The sequence below is a fragment of the Phascolarctos cinereus genome, unplaced genomic scaffold, assembly GCF_003287225.1.
Source record: "Phascolarctos cinereus isolate Bilbo 61053 unplaced genomic scaffold, phaCin_HiC Scaffold_726;HRSCAF=1367, whole genome shotgun sequence".
NCBI lineage: Eukaryota > Metazoa > Chordata > Mammalia > Diprotodontia > Phascolarctidae > Phascolarctos > Phascolarctos cinereus.
This window is the reverse complement of record NW_027556098.1, coordinates 53,528,742-53,552,762: the sequence shown is the minus strand read 5'-3', so window position 1 is coordinate 53,552,762 and position 24,021 is coordinate 53,528,742.

Below are 24,021 nucleotides of genomic sequence, written 5' to 3'. Positions count from 1 at the left end.
ATGGAAAGAATAACCATCACCAAATAATCAATAACCAAATAAAATGATAAAGAATAAGGTTGGACCTCAAAAAAGAGATATGAGAAGATCTGTTGCTGCTTAGCATAATTTGGAGTCCACAGGAATGAAATGTTGCATTTTTGTGTTTTGTTCAATTTTTGTGTGTTGTGATCACTTTTTTTTTCTCTTCCCTTTTTTATCCTTTTTAAGTTTTATTGTAAGGTATGGCTCTCTGGGAGAAGAGGCAGTAGCTAGATATAGGAAGAAATCTAGACAATGCAAAAACAAAAGATATCAATAAAATCTATTTTTAAAAATATAGAGCAGTGGACAAAAGACAGTTCAGAAGTAAAACAGGCAAGCAGGGCAGTCTTGGAACTACCATGTTAAATTTAATATGTGCTTTTCAAGAAACAAGCTGTACACGATAGAGATTCATGATGGCATATATAATCCTCTTTTTCTGTTCTTTTTTGCATAAGGAAATGTTCGTGTTTATTAATGTTTGTCATGTTCATAATTATGAATCAGAAAATTTTAAAAGAAAAAAAAATCCTATAGTTTCCACCATTGCTTTTAGTTCTGCTTTCTCAAGTCAAGCTGTCCACATGACCATCCTTCAAATATTCTGCAAGTCAATGCTCCTCCCTAATGTAGAAAGTTATTTCTGACTATATTTCTATATTCTCTACTCTCCCATACTCCCCAGTCCCAAAACCAGGGATCAGGGAGGGTCAGCTCCAACTGAGAGAGAGCTAGATACAGGTGTGAAGCGTGAGCACTTATACCTTGGGAATTGGCAAATACGACAAATCAGGGCTTCATTTTATTGTTTTGTCCATTGTCTAAACATAAGAAAGTGATAAAGAGCATGTTAATGATGCAGATTAAACATAAAATGTGTGTTGGACATGAATTTCTTAATAGCCTGTTGTCAAACATTTACCAGCATACCTCTGCCAAAGCCAACCTTACCTCAACTAGAATGGGCTTTGAAATGAAAGAAGATGGATAAACAATGATTAAATAGAGTTACTGTAAGGCCCCTTAATTTCTTTCAAGGAAGGTCTCTATTCTCCTAACCAAGTCTTTGACAAATCTCTGAAGTAAAAGGTAGACAAAAGCCTCCTGAGTCATGTGATTCTTCCCTCCTCAGTGCTCCGCTGGGCTGCCAAAGTACTCATTGGAGTTCTTTTCTTAGGCAAAAGGACCATGGTAATAAGTATGCTGTAAATGCTCAGTTATATATAGACAAGTCCTCTCTAGGGAGATATTGTCTCAACTTTCCCTGAGGAGAGCTGAACAGTCTAGTAAATTTCAGCACCAGAAGGCTTTTACTGACACTTATCTTGAAATTCCCTTTGCTTAATTTCATTCAATTGCTCCCACTTGTGATCATCATCACTATCACCGTCATTATTACCTTCATCAAAAAGCAATTACTGAGCAACTAATTGCTTGCACCACCATGCTAAGAATTGCACATGAAGAACTACATAGACCTAGCCCATGGTCTCTCATAGTGGACGTTCTAAGATGCATCACACTGATGCCAACACATGTGCAGTAATAATAGCTGGAGTTTGCAGGGCCTTTTAAGGCTTGTAAAGGACTTTAAGTGAATTGATCTCATTGGAAAATGACAATGATAATAGCTCACATTTGTATAGTGTTTTGAAGCTGGAAAGTCACTTTCCTCATTAAAAAAAATGGGAAGTGGAGACTACAGGAATTTTACAGATAAGGGAACTGAGACTAAAAGGCTTACGATTAAACCATATAGCGACATGTCCAAGGGAGGATTTGTGACTTGGTTTTCTGGACTCCAAATTTAGTGTTCTATTCACTATGCAATGATGCTTCTTGCTGTCAATAGGTGGCAAGATAAAAAGCTTTAAACAAATGCTTGAAAAAAGAATGTTTTTTTTAACTTAATTCAACAAACCTTTAAATGTTTACCATATGTAAGACACAGTACTAGGCCCTGTGAGGGATGCCAAGATGGCTGAACATAGTTTCTGCCTTTAGTAGGGGAGATGTTATTTGTCCTTCCTTTTTTTTTCGGTGGGGCAATTGGGGTTAAGTGACTTGCCCAGGGTCACATAGCTAGTAAGTGTCAAGTGTCTGAGGCCAGATTTGAACTCAGGTCCTCCTGACTCCAAGGCTGGAACTCTATTCGCTGCACCACCTAGCTGCCCCTGTCGTTCCTTTTCAAAGAGGACCAATTACATCAACAGTGATCTCTTGACTTGCATGTGAATTGGATTTAAGTGAGGCAGAGTTGCACAAAGTTGTCAGCCTCACTTTCTCTTCCAGAGTCATCAAAGTCCAGTGGCAGGACAAAGTCAAGACTGATAATGACCAGGAATGCAGTGGATGACCTTGGTGTCTCCAATGTCTGATCAAGTTCTAAGGGCTCCACAGAATCTGCTTCATCTGCCTTCATGGCCATTGGAACAAACCATTCTCCTCTGATCATTCTGCCAGGGAAAGTCTTCTCATGCTTGAGACAGACATCCCCCCTAACTCATTGACAGGTTTGAGGCCTGTTGGTTACCCTCAACCTGGTTTAGACTATCAGCCAAAATGATTTACCCAGGTGTAGCTGCTGCATATGCTACAACTTCCTGGAGCCACAGGTGGGACTTGGGTGAATCAGGTGGACATCAAAGGTAGATGAGTAGCCCTGAAAAAAAGGGCTCAGCAAGCAGCAGAGGCCCTAGTCCTCCTGAACACCCCATACATCCTAGGGGAGATGGGATTAGACAAATAACTACAGATTCAAACTTTTAACTGCAAAGTAGAAGTAAGAGAAAATATATGGACAATAAGATTTCATGGAGAAGATGGCTCTTGATCCTGGCCTTTGACAGGAAGGATATCAACATGTAGCAGTAGAATAGCAGGTGGAATTGGAGAGAAGAGGGTACAGACAGCACATGGAAGGCAGAAAAATGCAGGGTGAAGTTTGATAATGACAAATGGTCCAGATTGGCTGGAATAGAGGGGATTAGTAAGAAATAAGGCTGGATAGGCAAGTTAAAATGAGATTGTAGGGGGCATCTAGGTGGCACAGTGAATACAGCATCAGCCCTGGAGTCAGGAGGACCTGAGTTCAAAAATGACCTCATATACTTATTATCTGTGTGACCTTAGGCAAGTCACTTAACCCTGATTCCCTTCCCCTCTCCCCACCCTCCAAAAAAAAGAATGAGGTTGTGAAGGGCCTTGAGTGCCAGGCTGAGGAGTTTGGACTTTATTTTGTAGAACATGGGTAGCCATTGTTTTTTTTTAATTACTTTTAGCAAGAGAGTGAATGAATTATTTACATTGGACAGATCAGCAAAAGTGTGTTTTAGGGGCAAGTGATATGATCAGTATATCTATGAAGTAAAAATTTGAGAGGACAATCATAGGAATGCCATAGTTAGATACAGAGGACTGACTAGCCAGTCAGTCTACAAGCATTTTTTAGCGCCCACTGTACCAGGTACTATGCCAAGAGCTCTTAGGATGGAAGGAAGGATAAAAAAAAAAACACCCTAGTGTCTGCTCCCCAGAAGCTCATGGTCTAATAGGGTAGACAATATAAACACAACTTGTACAAATGGGGTAGTCTCAAGAGAAAGGAACTAGAATGAAGTAGGATTAGGAAAGTCTCTTGCAAAAGGTGAGACTTTAGCTAAGACTTGAAGGAAGCCAGGGAATCCAGGAGGTGAAGATGAGGAGCGAGAATATGCCAGGCCTGGGGCACAACAGATACAAATGCTCACAGACAGGAGTGTCCTGTAAGAAGAACAGCAAGGAAATCAGGGTCACTGGGCCAATCACAGAGTGGGAGTAAAATGTAAGAAGACTGGAAAGGTAGGAAGGGGACAAATTAACGAAGCGTCTTTAAAGTCAAACAGAGGATTTTAGATTCAATCCTAGCGGCAATGGGGAACTATGGGAATGTATTGAATAAATGAATGATACGGTCAGACCTGAACTTTAGGAAGATCAGTTTGACAGCTGAGCATAAATTTTGAGACAGCATCCTCATACCTGGTAATTTAGTTTTATCTCAAGTTTCACATTGTTTATCAGGAAAAAGAAATAATTAACATTTCTGGAAGGTCATTACCCTGACAAGGGGTAGATATTACCAAAATGGCTTGATATATAGGTATAGATATATAGCCATAATGATTCAAATTGGCACTTTAGACTGTCACAGATTTACCAGACACCTTGCTCTGCCTCCAATCTCTAAGAAGTTGCTCATTTTTACCTCCTTTTTCCTCTCCCTGCCTCTTAGTGAAAACTAAGTTTTCTTTAATTTGTGATTCCAAGGGCAGGCATGCTAGATTAAGTTAAACATACTAGATTAAATTCTCTCTTCAACATTTCTGATGTGGCAAATAAAGTGTCTAAAAGCAAGAAGATTTTAACTCTGGTGCTGTCTGAGGTTAGAAACATGTGACCTGTGACTTACAACCAGATGGCCTGTGTGACTTTGGGGGAATATCACTTGACTGTCTGTCTATATTGTACTCATCTTTTCCTCTCTTGTATTGGTTCCAACAAAGTAATCTAATTTATTCTGAGGTATTAATACCTGTCTCCATAAGACTTTTTAGTATAGCATCTTTCGTGGAATGTTATGCATCTACAACTTCTGTTTATTTTAAATTTTATCTCTTCATGTTACTAATATTGCATTTGTGCATTTGTGACTCTCCAGTTAGCTCAAAGAATGATCATATCTCCTTCTTTAATAACCGGTCTTATAATAGAGGATGCCTGAGGCACTGAACAGGAGTTGTTTCTGGAATTGTTTTCTATACATTAGATTTTTTATTTTTACCAGGTTAAACATGGCTCAACAACTTGCTTGAAGATAAGGAAGACCAAAAAAAAAAAATCTTGAGTCACAAGTAAATTAATCTCAGCTCTTGTTTTTCTTTCATGTCTAGGTTATTTAGGTTCAATATTGTCTTTTCTTTAAACTTATCATTTATTTGACCATATTCAGATTGAATTTGGATCAAGGGACCTTTTAGATCAAGGCCATCTAATCCAACTGACTCATTTTAGACATCTAGGTCATATGAATATTTGCTTTTTCCAGATTCTTCACAATGCTCCAATCCCCCAAAAAGTCACTGATGTATAGTGATTATAACTAAATCCACAGAAGAAGATTTTGAAATCTCCAACAAAGTAAAAATCACTTGTCAATTAATATTAGCCAGTTCTAATTCTTAGAAAGTTTCACTCAAGGCTCCTATCCTTATGCATGTGGAGCAGAAGCAAAAAGGGGCGGGGGGGCAGCTAGGTGACACAATGGCAGAGCACTGGCTCTGGAGTCAGGAGGACCTGAGTTCAAATCTGGCCTCAGACACATAAAGCTCACTAGTTGTGTTACTCTGGGCAAATCACTCAACCCCAATTGCCTTATGTTAAAAAAAAAAAAGAAAGAAAGAAAGAAAGAAAGAAAGAAAAAGGAAAAAAACAAACAAACAACTTGGAAGCTAGTTTAGGACCTGATCCTACAATAGCAGCCTCCAAATTTGTACTCATTCTGCCTGAACACCTCCCACTCTTCCACATTTTGCAAGAAATGACAGTCATTTGTCTCCATTCAGCCATTTGAAAGAAAAGGAGATGAGCATAGGAAGGAATTGGGAAGAGCAGGCCTCAGAGAAAGACAACTAAAACCCAGCTAAGGCCAATCCTGTTCCCTAAATGAGTACTCATGGCACGGTCCAGTCCGGTGAAGCCTATATCTCCCCATGCAAGGAAGCAAAAGCAGTCCTGAAGCCCAGTCTCACAAATCAGCTCACCAGTAATGAGAGAAGGACCAAAAAAATCAATGAGTCAATCAACAAGGATTTTTTAAAGGATTTATTATGTGCTATGTACTGTGATATGTGCTGGGGATACAAAGATACATGGTCCCTGCCTTCAAGGAGCTTACATTCTAATGGAGGAGATAATATGCAAAAAAATTATACATACAAGATATATACAATGTAAATGGAAGGTAACCTCAGGGGAAGGCCCTAAGCAAGAAGAGGGAGGAAGAAGAAGGGATAGAGTCAGGAATAGTCTCCTATTAGGATCTGATCTGACTCTTAAAGGAAATCAGAAAGTAGAGGTGAGGAAAGAAAGCATTCCAGGCATAGTAGACAGACAGTGAAAGGAATGAAATCTGGAGATGAAGTGTCATGTGTGAGGAAGACCAGTGTCAATGGATTGTAGGATATGGGTGGGAGTAGAGTGTAAGAAGACTGGAAAGGTAGGAAGGGGCCAGGTTTGAAGAGCTTTAAATGTCAAGAAAGAATATTTTATATTTTATCCTGGAGGTAATAGGAAATCATTGGAGTTTATTGAGTAGAGAGATGGCATGGTTATACTGTACATTAGAAAGGTCATTTTGGCAACTAAATGGAAGATGGAACTGATTGAGGAAAGACATAAGAGAAGAGGATCACCCAGAAGAACATTGCATAGCCCAAGCATGAGGTAGTGAAGGCCTATGCTAGGGTCACAGCCATGTGAGTGAAAAGAAGGGAACACAGGTGAAAGATGTTATGAAGGTTAAAATGACAAGATTTGGTAACAGATTGAATTTGTGGAGTGAGTGCAAGTGGTGAGCAGGGAATGACATTGAGATTGTAAGCACAGGTGACTAATAGGATGGTGCATCCTTCAACACAAATAGGGAAGAGGAGACTTTGAGAGGAAAAGATAATGAGTTCTGTTTTGGATTTTATGAGTTTGAGATATGTACAGGTCATCCAATTGGAGATGTCCAAAAGGAAATTTGAGACTTCACATCAAGAGGGACGGTAGGGCTGGATAAATAGATCTGGGAGTCATCCAAAACTGAGGCTGAAAAACTAAAGGGAAAAGAGAAATGCCTTGATAAAAGCCCAGCATACAAACAAATAAATCAGTAACGAAGATCCTAAAACTAGAAGGAAAGAATCAGTAAAATCTCAAAGAGAATATAAAGCTCTCTTAATAAACATAGAGTATGGGGCAGCTAGGTGGCACAGTAGATAGAGCTCCAGTCTTGGAGTCAGGAGGACTTGAGTTCAAATACAGCCTCAGACACTTAACACTTACTAGTTCTGTGGCCCTGGGCAAGTCACTTAACCCCAGTTGCCAAGAAGGAAAGAAAGAAAGAAAGAAAGAAAGAAAGAAAGAAAGAAAGAAAGAAAGAAAGAAAGAAAGAAAGAAAGAAAAGAAAGAAAGAAAGAAAGAAAGAAAGAAAGAAAGAAAGAAAGAAAGAAAGAAAGAAAGAAAGAAAGAAAGAAAGAAACCCCAATAAACATAGAGCATGAAGGATGATGATTCAGTAGTCCCTGATAAATCTAGTAGATTCCTAGAAATCATAAAAGATCAAAATACTCAAAAATGATTCAAAGGAGAAATAAAATCCCCAAAAGAACAAATTAAATTAGGAATTGGAGTTCTATATAGAGTTTCAAGGTTTGCCAAGTGTTTCACATATGTAATCTCATTTGACCTTCACAAAAACCGTTCAAGGTATGTGCGATTATCTTCATTTTATAGATGAGGAAACCAACACTGATAAAGTGACCTAACCAAGGTCACTACTAAATGTCTGAGATCATCAGGGTCCCATGATTGACACACTGTTGGGTCACCCACCAAGTATGAGAGAAACAAAATCCACATGGCTTGGCTTTGTTATTGGTCTTTCTTTGGGAGAGGAAACTTCACCAGGGAATTGGGGACTGAAGGAAGTTGTGGAAGGATTGTGTATGGGAAGTTGTGTCAGAGTCAAGGAAGATTTATGAGGAAACTGCCATCCTATCGCAAAGGGCCATCATTCAAGGAGGGGTTAGATTTGTTCTGTTTTGCCCCAGAGATTACAGCCAGGAGTTTTAGGTAGAAGTTGCAAATAGACAAAATTAGGCTTGATAAAGAAAAAACTTTCTAATGATTTTGTCTAGTCAGTTCGGTCATGTCATGTTGACTCTTCATGACCCCATTCGGGGTTTTCTTGGCAAAGATACTGAAATGATTCCCATTTCCTTCTCCAACTTATTTTACAGATGAGGAAACTGAGACAAACACTTAAGTGACTTGTCCAGGGTCTCACATCTAGTACGTGATTGATGCCAGGTTTGAACTCAGGTAAAGATGAATCTTCCTGACTCCAGGCTGGGAACTCTCTCCACTGAGCCACCTAGCTGCCTTTCTAATGATTAGAGGCATCCGAAAGTGTAATTGACTGGTCTAGAGAATCTCCCCTGTTTGGAGGTGTTCTAGCAGAGGCTAGACAACTATTTGTATGTAGACTGGACAAGATGGCTACTGAGGTCCCTTCCAACACCCAAATTCTATGAATCTGTGCCAGACAAAGAAGTTTGTATTTTATCCTTAAGGCAATGGGAAGCCACTGACATTTCTTGATTAGGAATTTGATAAGATCAGACCTGAGCTTTAGGAATATAAATGCAGCAGCTATTTGGAGAATGTATTAGAAAGAGGAAAGACTGAATGCAAGAATCTCATTTGGGATTCTATTGCAATAGTTCAGATGAGGTAATAAGGACTTGATATAGGTTATTGGATGTGTGAGTAGAGGGAAGAGGATAGAAAAGGACAGAACTGAAGAGGTAGAATCAACAAGACTTGGTAACTGATTGGATGCCAGGAGTGAATGAGAATGAAGGAGGAAAATTAAGGGGGTTACAGGCAGCTAGGTGGTGCAGTGAACAGAGAGCTGGGCCTGGAATAAGGAAGACATGAGTTCAACTATGGCCTCAGATGCTTAATAGCTGTGTGACCCTGGGCAAGTCACTGAACCTCTGTTTGTCTCAGTTTCCCAAATGTAAAATGGGGATAATAATGGCACCTATCTCAAAGGGTTGTCATGAGGATCAAAGAAGAAAATATTTGTAAAACATAACACAGTGACTGGCACGTAATAGGTCCTATGTAAATGCTTATTTCCTTCCTTCCCCAAAAGGGAATACCCACCAATTGAGGAGTGGCTGAAAGAATTAGGGTATATAAATGTAATAGAATACTATTTTGCCATTAGAAATTATAAAGGGTATAGTTTCTGAGAAACCTAGGAAGACTTGCATGAATTGACACAGAGTAAATAGAACCAGGAGAACAATTTGTACAATAATAACAACATCGTAAAAATGAAAAACTCAGAGAGCCTTAACAATTCTGATCAATTCATTGCAGAGGACTGATGATGAAGAACACTACCCGCCTTCTGCACAGACGGGTGAAGGTATTAAATATGGCATACAATGAGACATATAATTTTGGACATGGCCAGTGTGTGGATTTGTTTCTCTTTTATTATGCACACTTCTTACAAATTTTTTCCCATTGATGGGGGGGAAGAAAACAAATGCTTGTAAATTGAAAAAAAACATTTTTTGAAGGACTAAAAAAGGTTAAGTCTTAGGTTGTTACATTGAGTGTCTAGAGGAATGGTGATGCTCTTGGCAGAAAGGGGGAAGGTAGAAAGAGGAAGAGGTCTAGGTAGAAAGATAATAAGCTCTGTTCTAGACATGATGACTTTAAGATGCTTATGGTACATCCAGATGAAGATGTCCAAAAGTGTGTTTCCTTTACCTACATTAATCATGTCCAAAAGGCTATAAATGTAATGGAATATTATTATACAATAAGAAATGAGGACCAGGGGTGTAACCAGATTGGCAGAGTAAAAGCAGTGACTGGTTTGAACTCTCCTCAAAACCCCACCAAATACCTGTAAAAAATTGCTGCAAACAAATTCTACAGCAGAACCCAGAAAAAGACAGAGTGAAACAAGTTTCCAGCCCAAGACAACCTGGATGGTTGATGGAAAAGGTCTCTTGTGCTAGGCTGAGAGAGGAGCACAGTTCAGTGTGGGCCACTCCTGCAAAGATGAGGCCCCAGCAAACCTGGAGCAGGCCTTAGAGGACTGAATCACTGGCAGCTGTAGTGGTTTCCAGATTTCTCAACCCACAAATGCCAAAGTCAGTAGGAAAGGTCTGTCAAATCTGGATGAGAAAGGAGCGTGGTTCAGCCCTAGTTCTGGTGCAGCCCTCAGGACAGGAACCAAGGCACTGCTTCCTGAGCTCTCAGGCCACCATTTGGTGGGGGAATCAAATGGCTGATCACAGGGAGATTGCATGGATCTCTTCGCTGATGCTGAGGCAGGATTCTCTTGCTTTGCCCATGCTTCTGTCTGGGTCACAGTCCTGGGTGGTGGTCCTGGGGCAAAGAAAAGCACTGGCAGGGAGAAACTTGTGGCAGCAGTGGAGAGCAAATCCTCCTCACAGTTCCAAGGCCGAAAAGAGTGCTTGTGGTCACTCATAGACCAGATCATAGGCCAGGAAAGGAGTAAACACATCTCCTTTGATCATACCACCTTGGAAGAGCTGAAAACTTACAGGTCCTTAGAAGTATCTTTGAAAACAGCTGCACAAAACCCCTGAAGTTTCAGACAGTTCACCCTCCACCTTGGAAACAGAGCCCTACCTTAACAAAGAGTTTAGAAGTCAAGTAACTGGATGGGAACATGAGCAAAAAGCAGAAAAAAACTTAGACTATAGAATCTTACTTTGGTGACAAAATCAAACCATGCAACCAGAAGACAATAAAGTCAAAGCTCCTACACCCAAAGCCTCCAAGAAAAGTATGAGTGGGTCTCAGACCATGGAAGAGCTCAAAAAGGATTTTGAAAAGCAAGTAAGAGAAGTAGAGGAAAAATTGGGAAGAGAAATAATAGTGATGCAAGAAAAATCATGAAAAACAAGTCAACAGCTTGCTAAAGGAGACCCAAAAAAATACTGAAGAAAATAACACCTTAAAAAAATATACTAACGCAAATGGCAAAAGGGGTCCAAAAAGTCAATGAGGAGAAGAATGCCTGAAAAAGCAGAATTGGCCAAATGGAAAAGGAGGTCCAAAAGCTCACTGAAGAAAACAATCCCTTAAAGTTTAGAATGGAGCAAATGGAAGCTAATGACTCTATGAGAAATCAAGAAACTATAAAACAAAATTGAAAAAATAGAAGACAATGTGAACTATCTCACTGGAAAAACAACTGACCAGGAAAATAGGTCAAGAAGAGATAATTTTAAAATTATTGGACTATCTGAAAACCATGATCAAAAAAAGAGCCTTGACATCATCTTGCAAGAAATTATCAAGGAGGGGCAGGTAAGTGACGCAGTGGATAGAGTAATGGCCCTGAAGTGGAGAGGACCTGAGTTCAAATCTGGCCTCAGACACATAATACTTCCTAACTATGTGATTCTGAGCAAGTCACTTACCCCCCAAATGCCTCACTAAAAAACAAACAAACAAACCTGCAAAAGAAAGAAAGAAATTATCAAGGAAAACTGCCCTGGTATCCCAGAACCAGAGGGTAAAATAGAAATTGAAAGAATCCACTGATCACCTCCTCAAAGAGATCTTCAAAGGAAAACTCCTAGGAATATTATAGCCAAATTCCATAGTTCCCAGGTCAAGGAGAAAATATTGCAAGTAGCCAGAAAGAAACAATTCAAGTACTGTGGAAACACAATCAGGATAACACAAGATTTGGCAGCTTCTACATTAAGGGATCAGAGGATTTGTAATATGATATTCTGGAGGTCAAAGGAGCTAGGATTAAAACCAAGAATCACCTACCAAGCAAAACTGAGTATAATCCTTCAGGGGGAAAATGGATATTCAATGAAATAGAAGACTTTCAAGCATTCTTAAAGAAAAGAACAGAACTGAATAGAAAATTTGACTTTCAAATGTAAGACTCAAGAGAAGCATGAAAAGGTAAACAGGAAAGAGAAATCATAAGGGATTTATTAAAGTTGAACTGTTTACATTCCTACATGGAAAGATGATATTTGTAACTCATGAGAACTTTCTCAATACTAGGGAAGTTGGAGGGAATATATTTAAAGACAGAGGGCACAGGGTGAGTTGAATATGAAGGGATGATATCTAAAAAATAAAATTAAGGGGTGAGAGAGAATTATACTGAGAGAAGGAGAGAGGGAGAGGTAGAATGGGGTAAATTATTTCACATAAAAGAGGCAAGAAAAAGCTTTTACAGTGGAGGGAAAGAAGGGGGAGGTAAGAGGGAATGAGTTAATCTTACTCTCATTGGATGTGGCTTAAGGAGGGAATAACATACACACTCAACTGGGTTTGGAAATCTATCTTACCCTACAGGAAAATGGGGGGAAGGGGATAAGAGAAGAGGGATTGATAGAAGCTAGAGCAGATTGGGGGAGGGGGTAGTCAGAAGCAAACACTTTTGAGGAGGGACAGAATCAAAGGAAGCCATAGAATGGGGGGGGGGTGCGGAATACGATGGAGGGAAATATAGTTAGTCTTTCATAACATGACTATTATGGAAGTGTTTTGCATGACTACACATGTATAACCTATATCAAATTGTTTGCCTTCTCAATGAGGGTGGGTGGAGAGAAAGGAAAAAAGAGAATTTGGAACTTAAAGTTTTAAAAACTAATGTTAAAAATTGTTTTTACGTGTAATTGGAAATAATATACACAGGCAATGGGGCATAGAAATCTATCTTCCCTACAGGAAAAAAGAAGGAGAAGGGGATAAGAGAAGGGGGGGGATTGATAGAAGGGAGGGAAGATTGGGGGAAGGGGCATTCAGAATGCATGCCGTCTTGGGGTGGGGGAGGAGAGAGATGGGGAGAAAATTTTGAACTCAAAATCTTGTGGAAGTGAATGTTTAAAACTAAAAAGTAATTAATAAAAGAAAGAAATGAGGAATTTGAGGAATTCAAAGAAATAAAAAGATTTATATGAACTGATATAGAGTAAAATAAGTTTAAATATACACAATGACTACAAAAATGTAAGATGAAGCCAAACACTAACTAAGAAAAATAATAATAGTTCCCAGGAAGAGATAAGAAAACATATTTGCCACCTTTCAGCAAAGAGACAGAGAAGCATAAAGACAGAATGTTGTATACATTGACAGATGCAATCACTGTAATGGTTGTTTTGCCTCAATGTTTTTCTTTCTTAGAATGGAAAGTTCAACTGAATGTTGGGGAATGGGGTAACATATCCATAAATTATTGATGTAACACGCTGACATCAATAAAACTTTTCTTAAAACTATAAATATTTTCTATCAACTTTTTCTCTCTGCTCACACAAATTATCTCTGGGTAGATAATAGGAATATTAATTTTATCCTATGCTAGAAAGTGGGTAGGGGAAAAGAAGATATTAAAAATTAGTATGTAAAAAGAGTTTGGAAATTCATGAATAACATTACCCAGTGGGGACCTAAGCTTGACCAGGGCCCTGAAAGGGATGACCTTAGTGGGTGGGAACCACTATTTAGAACTGTTGCTTGATTAGCATTAGTAGAAGTTTAGGGAGGAAATAATTAACCGGGCCCTTAAAAACCTGGCAAATGCCTGTAATTCAGGCATTCAATCCATTCCTTTTACAGATGAGGTGGAGCTCACTGACATGCAAAGATTTTTAAATCACTGACTGACTTAGAAGGGAAGATGCTACTGCACTTTGGAATGTGGAAGAGTTGTTAGCTTTAGGAAGATACTGTGCCTCTGTCCTTACCAGGGTCCTCCCTCCCCCACAATGGGAACTGGGCTAAGACAAGAACAGCCTAGTGAACATCCTGCCCTCCCCTTCCTTCTCTTCTTAATACTCTGGGCTGGGAGGCTGGGATTTCTCCTGGCTCTGGGCTTCACTGCTTATGTGCATAGTGTGTGCCCAAATCCACTGGGACCCATGCAATATGCTTGGACCCAGGGCCTTAAGCCACCAAGCTGGTTAATTAATGCTGGCTCCTAGGAAGCCCCATCTGTTCCCTACCACATTATGCTACTGAAATTTTCCTTTTCTTCATGATTCCAGAGCCAGGCAAGCAAAGAATTCTATTGTGCCTCCCATTTTTTCCCCAAAGAATTTTCCCTTGATGAACCTTAATGCAAAAAGATGTTTGCCTTGCTTATGATACAAGAAATCTTTTGCACCCTTATCTTTATAAATGTCCATGGAGGCACAGATTATCTGGTAAGGTCAGTTCTGGGAATCTTAGTTGAGGACACTATTCTCTGACCACAGGAGATCTATAGAATAGGGTTAGATTCTCCTAACCATGTCATGTACCTTCTAGAGCAGGTGGAATTTCCATTGAATGGGCCGGAAGTCAGGAGAAAATAATATGCTGCATTATGAGTATGGAGAAAACAGATGATCCTGGAGAAAAGATTTACTGAATAGACCAATTGAGGAATCTGTAAAATATGCAAGGTTGCTCCCACAGTGAGGTAAATGTGGATAAAGAATGGAGGGGGTAGGTGGCCCCCAGTTTGTTTCTGACCCAACTCCAGATGTGGATAGCGGTAAATAGAGGCAGTATTTGGGGCACTAAATAAGGTAAACCTTGTTTAGAGAACTCTTGATAAAAGTTGCACATTATTTATCAATATGTTGAATGAAGACAACCCCTCAATGAACTGCTCCCCAAATATGGCATAGCAATATTGGTCCAGTGGGCATAATTGCTCTGGCAAAACATCTCAATGTTAGATTTAGCTTGTTTTCTTCTCTGGCAATGATGCTGCAGCAATTGCCTCTTCCACACTGTATTTCCAAAAAGTATACCCAGATTTAAAGATGCCTGTGTGTATAGATGTTTATAAAAACAAAGTAAATATTTAAGACAAAGAAAGATAAACAGAGTTTCCTTGTACCTAGAAGGAAAAGCACCAGGCTTCAATGACCTAAGGGGAATAATAGCACTACTACCTTAGAGACTATAACTGGGAGATGGAAAGAAGTTTTCAGCCATGCAATATCTGTCTCATTGGCCCAAATGACTTTATTCCCAGAGCCCTGGTCCTTTTTGTGGCTGCCTAGCATATCTGCTCCTCTATCTCCATGTAGCATCTCACAGCCTTTTTTCCCCTCAAATTCTGCACCTCTTCTACTCATCTCATCAGGACCTAGATTCTTCTTCTGGTCTAACTTCTGCATAGACCAACTGAACTGAGTTTTAAACATCACGCAGTCATTGTTCATCCTGTATCATTGCTCCCTTTCTAATTCACACAAGGGACTTGTCCCTACCTCATAAATGTATAGCTATTTTTTTAGCTTATTGTTGACCCCTCTTAAGTGATTATATCCTACATTTCAAAGACCAACTCCCTTCCATATTCATGTAAGGATATCCAGAAACCATAGCAGGGACATTTGATGAAGAAGAATTTGAATGGAGATGAACAGAGGAAGAACAGAAGTGATATTGTGGTTGGAGTATACTCCTGAGCACCTGGGACATAGATAAGTAATTTGTAAAGCAGTTCTCAGGAGGCAAGATAAGATAGTATGTGGGGACTTCAGTTATACTGATGTTGAACAGAACAGAACTCTCCTGCCAAAAGCAAAAGTTAATTTCTTGTTTAACTTTAATGATAATATAATTCTTCAAAACATAGAGGAAGCAGCAAAAGGAACTACTTTTCTAGATCTGATTCTGAACCAATAAGGAGAACTGCTTGTCGAAGTGGAAATGAGAATTTTGAGAGAAAGCAGTCATTCCATCTTGGAATTCATGATGGAGAAGGAGTGGAAAGCCAGGGATATTCTGACAAGTTTTGCCAGAGCAGTTTTCAAAGGGCTCAGAGCAAAGACAGGTAAGGATCTCAGACTAAAATTCTTCAGGGGAGGTCAGCCTATGAGGAATGTGAAGTTTTCAAAATAAAATCCAGAAGAGAAGTTATTCTGATGAGGAGGAATGGGGAATTTGGCCAAAAAGACTGATGTGGATTCACAGGGAATTCATCACCTAATAGATGTTAAGAAGATATGAACAGAAAATATAAGTAAGATCAAAGAACAGAAGATTAATTCACAAGTGGGGCATGTTTCTGTAAGAATAGTGTCAAGACAATTCCAAAATATTCATGGTGGAAAATTCTTTCCACATCCAGAGAAAGAACTAATAGAGTCTAAATATGCAGATTGAAGCATCCAATTTTCACTTTATTTTTTTCAAGTTTTTTTTTGTTCTATTTCTTCTTTCACAGCATGACTGATATGGAAATGTTTTACATAATTGGACACATATAACCTATATCAAATTATTTACCATCATAAGGAAGGAATTGGGGAGGGAGAGAGAAAATTTGGAACTCAAAATTTTATTTTAAAATGAATGTTAAAAATTGTCTTTGCATGTAATTGGAAAAATAAAATACTATTAAAAATGAAAAAGAATACTGTCAAGAGTATTAAAATTCATAATTAATTGAGCCAAGTGAGGAAAACTAAGAACAGCAAAAAATAAATTTTATTTTAGCTTTATTGGGGTAAGAGAAAGATGAAAGAAGGGACAGAACCACTACATGGTGTAGATGAGGTGATAGTAACAGATGAAGGAAAGAAGGCACTATTACTCAACTTATTTTATTTCTGCTTCCTGTGCAAAGAGGGAAGAATCCCTGCACAAGAAATAGTTGAATAAAAATGGCTAATTGGGAGTCAAAGCCATATAGCCATAATTATGAAATTCCACTATGACCTGCTTCCATCTCTCTTTGTTGCTCACCCTTCCTAAACTTATGCCTCATCCTCACCACAACCTCTAGTCACTCTGTCTTTCTTTGCTTTCCCTGCTCAGTAGTCACCCCTGCTCTGGCCTCACTTTTTTGTCCATTTGCAATTCTTACGTAATCAGTTCAACTTTATCCTGTCCTCTACCCTTGAATCACTTGGCCCTTTGTCCTACCTATATATATCCATTTCTAAAGTCCAGTCTTTGATTATCACCTACCATCCATCTTCTCTGTTCCAACTCCAACACTGCTGAACACTGATGGAGGAATTCACATACTTGTGCTGGGTGCACTACATAGTAATACTATGTTAACAGAGTACACTATGGTATATTGTTATCTGGGTCCTCACTGCACCAACATTTATTCCTTCCTAATTGCCTTGTTAATGCACCACCACAAAGGCTGTTTCAAATCTGATTTTCTTCTCTCAGGGTACATAGATCATGTCATCCCCTTGTCTCTTAGCAGAGTTTCTCATGTCATACTTCCCTATAAAAATTGAGACCCTCTTTTCCACCCTTCTACATTTCAAATCACCTGGACATCATTGATGTTTCTCTCTTCTTCTCTAGTTTCAGAGGAAGAGGCAGTCCTTGCCAATGCCAAGCCTTGATCACATCCCTTCCCATCCCCTCCAGCAATTTTCACTTTGATCATCCCTCCTTTCTTTCTAATTTTCAACTCTTATCTACTGGATCCTTTCCTGCTACCTACAAACATGGCCAGATCTCCCCCTCCTGAATATCTCTTGTGTCAGTTCCCTCTTCTCTACTCACTCCCAATCACCCAAATCCAGATTCTCATTATCTTTCACACTGACTACTGAAATAATAGCCTCCTAATTTGTAATCCTGTATCCATGTTTTTCCTTATGAAACCCATGTTCCACACATGTCAAATCAACATTCCTAAAGCAGAACCCATTTCTCCCCATTGCCTTCAGAATAAAATACACATTTTTCTTAAATCCCTCCACAATATAGCTCAAGTTGATTTTTACATACAGATTACACATTCTACACTGTCCTCCTCCCCACACACTTACATGCTGCTAGCACCATATATGTATTCATTCTACATAGCAACCAAATTGGCCTGCTTGCTGTTCCCTATACATGACAATCCATCTTTTACCTTTGTACTTTTGTACAGGCTATTTCCAAAGCCTGGGATGCTCTTCACCTCTACCTTGTATAACCATGAATGTGAAAGAGATGAACTATCCCATAAAATGGAAGAGGATAGTAGAATGGATTAGAAACCAGAATCCAACAATATGTTTACAAGAAACATTCTTGAAATACAAAGATTTACACAGAGTTAAAAAGAGGAGCTGGAGCAAAATCAATTACACTTCAGGTAAACTCAACGAAGCATGAGTAATGATCATTATCTCTGAAAAGGCTATTGTAAATATAAAAGAAATAAAGAGAAAAAATATATTACAAACAGATGCCATAGAAAACAAATTAATGTTGATATATCAACATATAACAAATGAGTACTTAATACATGTGCACCTAATAACATTATATGCAAATTTTAAAGGAAAAGTTAATAAATTTGGAGGAAGAAATAAGTAGTAAAACTAAAATTGTAGGGACTTTGATGTACCCCTTTCAGTACTAGACAAACATAGTCAAAATGTAAATGAGAAAAAAGTTAATGGACTGAAGTTAATTTTGGAAAATTAGAGAAAGAAACCTACAGTCAATATACTAAAGGAACATTGATGCAAAAAATTATAAATACAGCAAGTATACTAAAACACTATATTAGAATGATTAGACATTATGATTGGCTTGGGTTTATACTAGAAATGTAGAGTTGGTTCAACATAAGGAAGACTATAAATACAACAAATCAGTCAATAATATACTTAATAAGAATCATGTGCTTAAAAGACTTTTGATGAATTCCAATATTCATTTCTGTTAAAGACTCTAAAAATCATAGGAATAAATTGGCCTTTTTAAATAGAATAAGTAATAGTTATCTAAATCAAAGAAGAAATATTTTAATAGAGAAAAGTTAGAGGCCTTTCCAAAAAGATCATGATGGAAGCAAAGGTTCCCATTGTTACCACAAATAGCACTAGAAATTAACACAGTGCTAGAAATTCTAGCTGTAGCAATGATATAAGAAAAAGAAATTAAAGAAATAATCATGGGCAAAGGGGAAACAAAATGGTTGCTTTTTACAGATGATATAAAAGTGTAATTAGAGAACCTTAAAAAATCAACTAAAAATTAATTGAAATAATTAATAACTTTGGCAAAGTTGCAGTATATAAGATTAGGCCAAATAATTCATTGGCATTCTTATGTACAGCCAGCAAAATCCAATAAGAACTAGAAAGAGAAATTCCATTTGAAATAATTATGGAAGCTATAAAATATTTGGGAATGGATCTTCTAAGATTTGCCCAGGGTTTATATAAATCTAACTATAAAGCACTAACTATGAAGCAGACCTAAATAATCGGAGAAATACTAATTGCGCATGGGTAGGCTGTACCAATATAATAAAAATGACAATACTACCTAAGTTAATGTGCTATAGCAATCAAATTCCCGAAGGAATGCTTTATAGAACTGGTGGGGAGGGAATAACAAAATCCATATGGAACAACAAAAGATCAAGAATCTCAAGTATAATAATCAAAAAATACATATAGCCCAAAGTTGGAAATGAAGGGACTGTCCTTCTCTTTAGAGAATGGCTAAACAACTTATGGTGTGTGGATGTAATGGAATGTTATTGTGCCACAACAAATTAAGAAATGGACAACTTCAGATGAAACTGAGATGATCTTTATGAACTGATGCAAAGTGAAGTGGCAGAAGTATCAAAACAATTTATATGATGATAGCATCATAAAGTAAAACAATTTCAAAAGACTTTAGAACTTTGATCACCTCAATAATAAACCACAAGTCCAAAAGAAGATACATGAAATACACCACTTGTCTCCTGACAGAGAGGTTGTGAGCTTAAAATGCAGACAGAGACATACATTTTTAGACATGGCTAAAGTGGGAATTAGCTTTGCCAAGCTATGTAGATATGTATTAAGAGATTTATTTTTTGTTTCTGCTTATTGGTGTGAGGGTAGTTGGAGAGGAAGAGTAATTTTTAAATTACTGTTAAAAATTTTAATAAATATGTGACAGAAAAACAGTTTAACACAGCAGTCTAAAAAAGCTACTGCAATCTTGGTTGGTGATGGTTGTTGGCCTTTGTTTTCAAAGAGGACCAAAATGACACCACTATGCTACAGTCAAGTCACAGTGTATCCAACTGTGGCTGATCAGACCAATTCAAGCTCAGAATGCTCTACCACAGGTCGGGCACAAATAGTCCATGTGAACATTTGGGGTGGATTTTCTAACTTTGTCCATCTCATGCAATCTTACACTGCCTTAGAAGGAGGCATAGTATAAGAAATGATGAGCTAGATGCTCTCAGAAATACCTGAGAAGACTAACATGCACTGATGCAAACTGATGCAAAGTGAAATGAGTAGAACCAGGAGAAAACTGTGCACAGTAATAACAATATTGTAAGATGATTGGCTGTGAATGATTTAGCTATTCTTAGCAATAAAATGATCCAAGGCAACTCTGAAGGATGAAAAATACTATCCACCTCCAGAGAAAGAACTGATGGAGTCTGAATCCAGATTGAAGCATACTTTTTTTTACTTTCTTTATTTTTCTTGGGTTTTTTATTTTGGTCTGTTTTCTTTTACAACATGACTAATGTGGAAATGTGCTTTGCATGATTACACGTGTATGCCAAATTGCTTGCTTTCTCAATGAGAGGGTTGGGGAGAGTGGGAGAAAATTTGGTGCTCAATTTTAAGAACAAATATTGAAAATCATTTTTACATGTAATTGGGGGAAGGAAACACTGGGGGAAAAATTAATATAGAAAGAAAAAAAGGAGGAAAAGTATATAGAAAAATGGAGGTAATGGCCCTCTATAGTCTAACCTGGTAAGACCAAATTTAGAATGTTATGTTATTTTAGTTCCTAAGACCACATTTTAGGAAAGACAATATTAAGTTCAAATGTGTCCAAAGTCTCAAAATAAGCCTTTCAGTGATAACTTGAAGAAACTGGGGATATTTAGACTGAAGAAAAGAAAACTTAGCAAAGAAATTATAATTATCTTCAAACATATGAAGGGCTGTTATGTGGGAAAGAGTTTATTCCACTTGGCCCCAGAAGGCAGAACTGGAAGGAATAGAGTGAAGTTTCAGAGGCAAATTTTGGCTTCATGTTACTGCTCGATGTTAACAACTAAAGCTATTTAAGCGGAATTGGCCACCTTGGGAGATACTGAGTTGTCCCTCCCTCGGGGTCTTTAAGCAAATCCAAAGGTCAAACTGCAAGAGTAAATGGAGGCCATCAACCACCAGCGTTAGTAGCTTCTACTAAACTATGCTTAGAATCATTTGGGTTTTCTTCATTCACTGTATTCCCCCAAACTTGACTGAGTGGGCTGAATTCTAAATTTTCTTAGAATTAATATTATTCTTTAACACCTTTGTTCCTGTTGTGCCACTTTGACTTTGTCTATCCCAGTCAATATGTCATTAGTATAGTAATGAAGATCAATGTCCCTAGGAAGTAGGGTTCTGTCCTATCCCGCATTTGAACTGGTTGTGGTGCCACAGTACAGAATCGTCTTCACTTGCAACATCTGTTTCTGAGCCATTTGGGGAGGTCTAATAGGCTTTGTACAACTTGGAATTAGAGTTAGAAGCAGGAATAGACACAGAGTTTAGGGTCAGGTAGAGTTAGGCACAGAATTAGGGTTGGACATGGAATTATACACAAAAATGAGTTAGAAATGGAATTAGGGATACAGCTAGTCCAAAAGTGATGTCATGGAAGAGAGACTACAGTAAGTATTGTGATGGCCTGGTTTGACACTAGATAAAGCAAGATCAGAGCAGAAGAAGGAGTGGGGAAATATGGCTATAGCTTTTGCTGAATTTCTGCCTCAAGCATTTCATCCAATATTCTAGTATGAAAAAATCACCAAAGTCAAATTTCTGAGGATCCCATTCTAAGGTTGAAAAGTCAGTGCTCTTTGGATAACTGTTAGTATGTGCCTCTCTGTCCTCCAGGAAGCTGAATGGATGATCAAAGTTTGTTATTTACAATATCTTACTAGTATTTTATGTCAGCTAGGTAGCACAGGGGATAGAACATCAGACCTGGAGTCAGGAAGACCTGAATGCAAATCCAGTCTCTTGCTAGCTGTGTGACCTTGGGCAAGCCACTTAACCCTGTTTGCCTCAGTTTCTTCATCTATAAAATGAGCTTGAGAAGGAAATGGCAAACCACTCCAGTAACTTTGCCATGAAAACACCAAATGGGGACATGAAGAGTCAGACGTGATTGAAATGACTGCACAACAACTAGTATTTTGAACAGACTGCAATTGGTTCCAATCTGTGCAGACATTCCATTGATAGAGAGTAAATTTAGACAAACTTTCTGCCCCACTGATGCCAGAAAATTCCTTGGAAAATTTCAATAGTCACCATCACTTCCATGCAGGGTCTTATGAGTCCAGGTGGGATAGAGAAGGGATTTATGATGAGGTCATGCTACTAAATTTTAAGGTCCAGAGGATCCTCTTTCCCTGGCTCCATCTCCTTTTCCTGATGTCAGTAGTATATATCTCAGGTTCTGCCACACCAATGGTACATCATACTTACGAGGGTATCCAGCCTATATATAGCTATCTTCTCTGCCATTGTAATAGGAAGTAGTTCTTTCTAGCTTTCTCCTGATGACACTGTTCATGCATCAATCTATCATGGTTTCCATTCTCTGTTTCTGGTAATTTTGCTTCCCCCTCCCCTTTCCCCTCAGGACATATGCACACATTGTAAACATTACCTTAGAGAAACTGGTTTCTTTGGGGCAGAAGAACATTTGACCAATACAGAAAATGAATGGACTTTTTTAAAGAAACGAAAAATGGAAAATGGTTTCAGGAGGATTACCAGTGTGAATTATGAAATGGGGGAGGGGAGAGAAAGGAAGGGAACAAGCATTTGCTAAATGTCTGCTGTGTCACACAATTTACAAATATTTTCTCATCTGATCCTCACAACTCTGGGAGGTAAGTGCTATTATTATCCCCATTTTACAGTTGAATAAATTGAGGCAAACAGAGGTTAAGTGCCCAGAGTCACACAGCTAGTAAATGTCTGAGACTAGATTTGAATTCAGATCTTCCTGACTCCAGGCCCAGCTTTCTATCCACTGTGTCATCTAAATGGAGGAGTAGGAGTTTCATTATTGCTGTTTCAGCCAATCAGCACTCTTTCCCTGCCAATTAGTTCACAGTCAGAATAGCAAAAGCAATAGCTGTAGTGCTGAGAAGCAGCCACTCTTTAGTCCTCCCTCTTCTTAGCACTCATCTATGAAGCATTCCCATCCTATCAGGAGTTCGCTGGTTACCCCTTGGCTCTTGAAAGATTTCACTTCTCTTCTTCCTTTTAGATTAGAGGGAAAAGAAACTATCTTTTCAAATCCGGTCACAGCTCAACTCCCAGAGGCTCACATAGACAAGTGATAAGGACTTTACATCTGCCATTGGTCACTGGTCTCCAAAGGTCATTCCAGGGCTTTCCTAATAACCTCAGCGTCATACCCAAAGTCCACCCCAAATATCTAAATACATGAGGAACAACAAAGAGCTGGAAGAAAGAAGGTTTGCAAAGCAGTGAATGATCCGAAAAGGAGATGAGCTAATCAAATGTGAAGTATGAGGAATCTTCCGTATGTCAAGAGAAATTGAGTAGGGCCCTACAACATTGGATTGCCCTGTGGCACACATTGTAGGAGACAGGCAGAAAGTGTCCAAGATGGGCAGGCATGGATGCATTACAGTCTACATAACAATGCAGAGGGAACGGCCATGCCAATACATCATACTTCATAGCTCCATTTGAATAACAGTAGCTGAAAGTTACATAATGTATTAAAGTTTATAAAACACTCAGCATATATCATCTCATTTAAATGTGTGAAAGAACACATCAATGTAACTTGAATCTGGGCAAAGAATCCCTGGGACTTGGAAGTTAGTTCCAGGAATCTACCAAACAGTGCAAGAGAACTCTTCCTCAAAACTGGAACCTGAAAGCATTGAAATAATCACCTGAAAACAGTGTATATGTTCCTTTCATCTAATTAGGTGATCTGCCCAGGTGTTTATCACCAAGACATTTCTGCCTTAATTGGAAAAAGTCAAGGATAGAAACTAATTAGCGGCATTAACCCAAAACAAAAGTCTAATGATAGTGAACTACATAGCACTATTACAATCATGCCTTTTTTTATTCTAAGATATTTTCAAAAGAAGGGAAA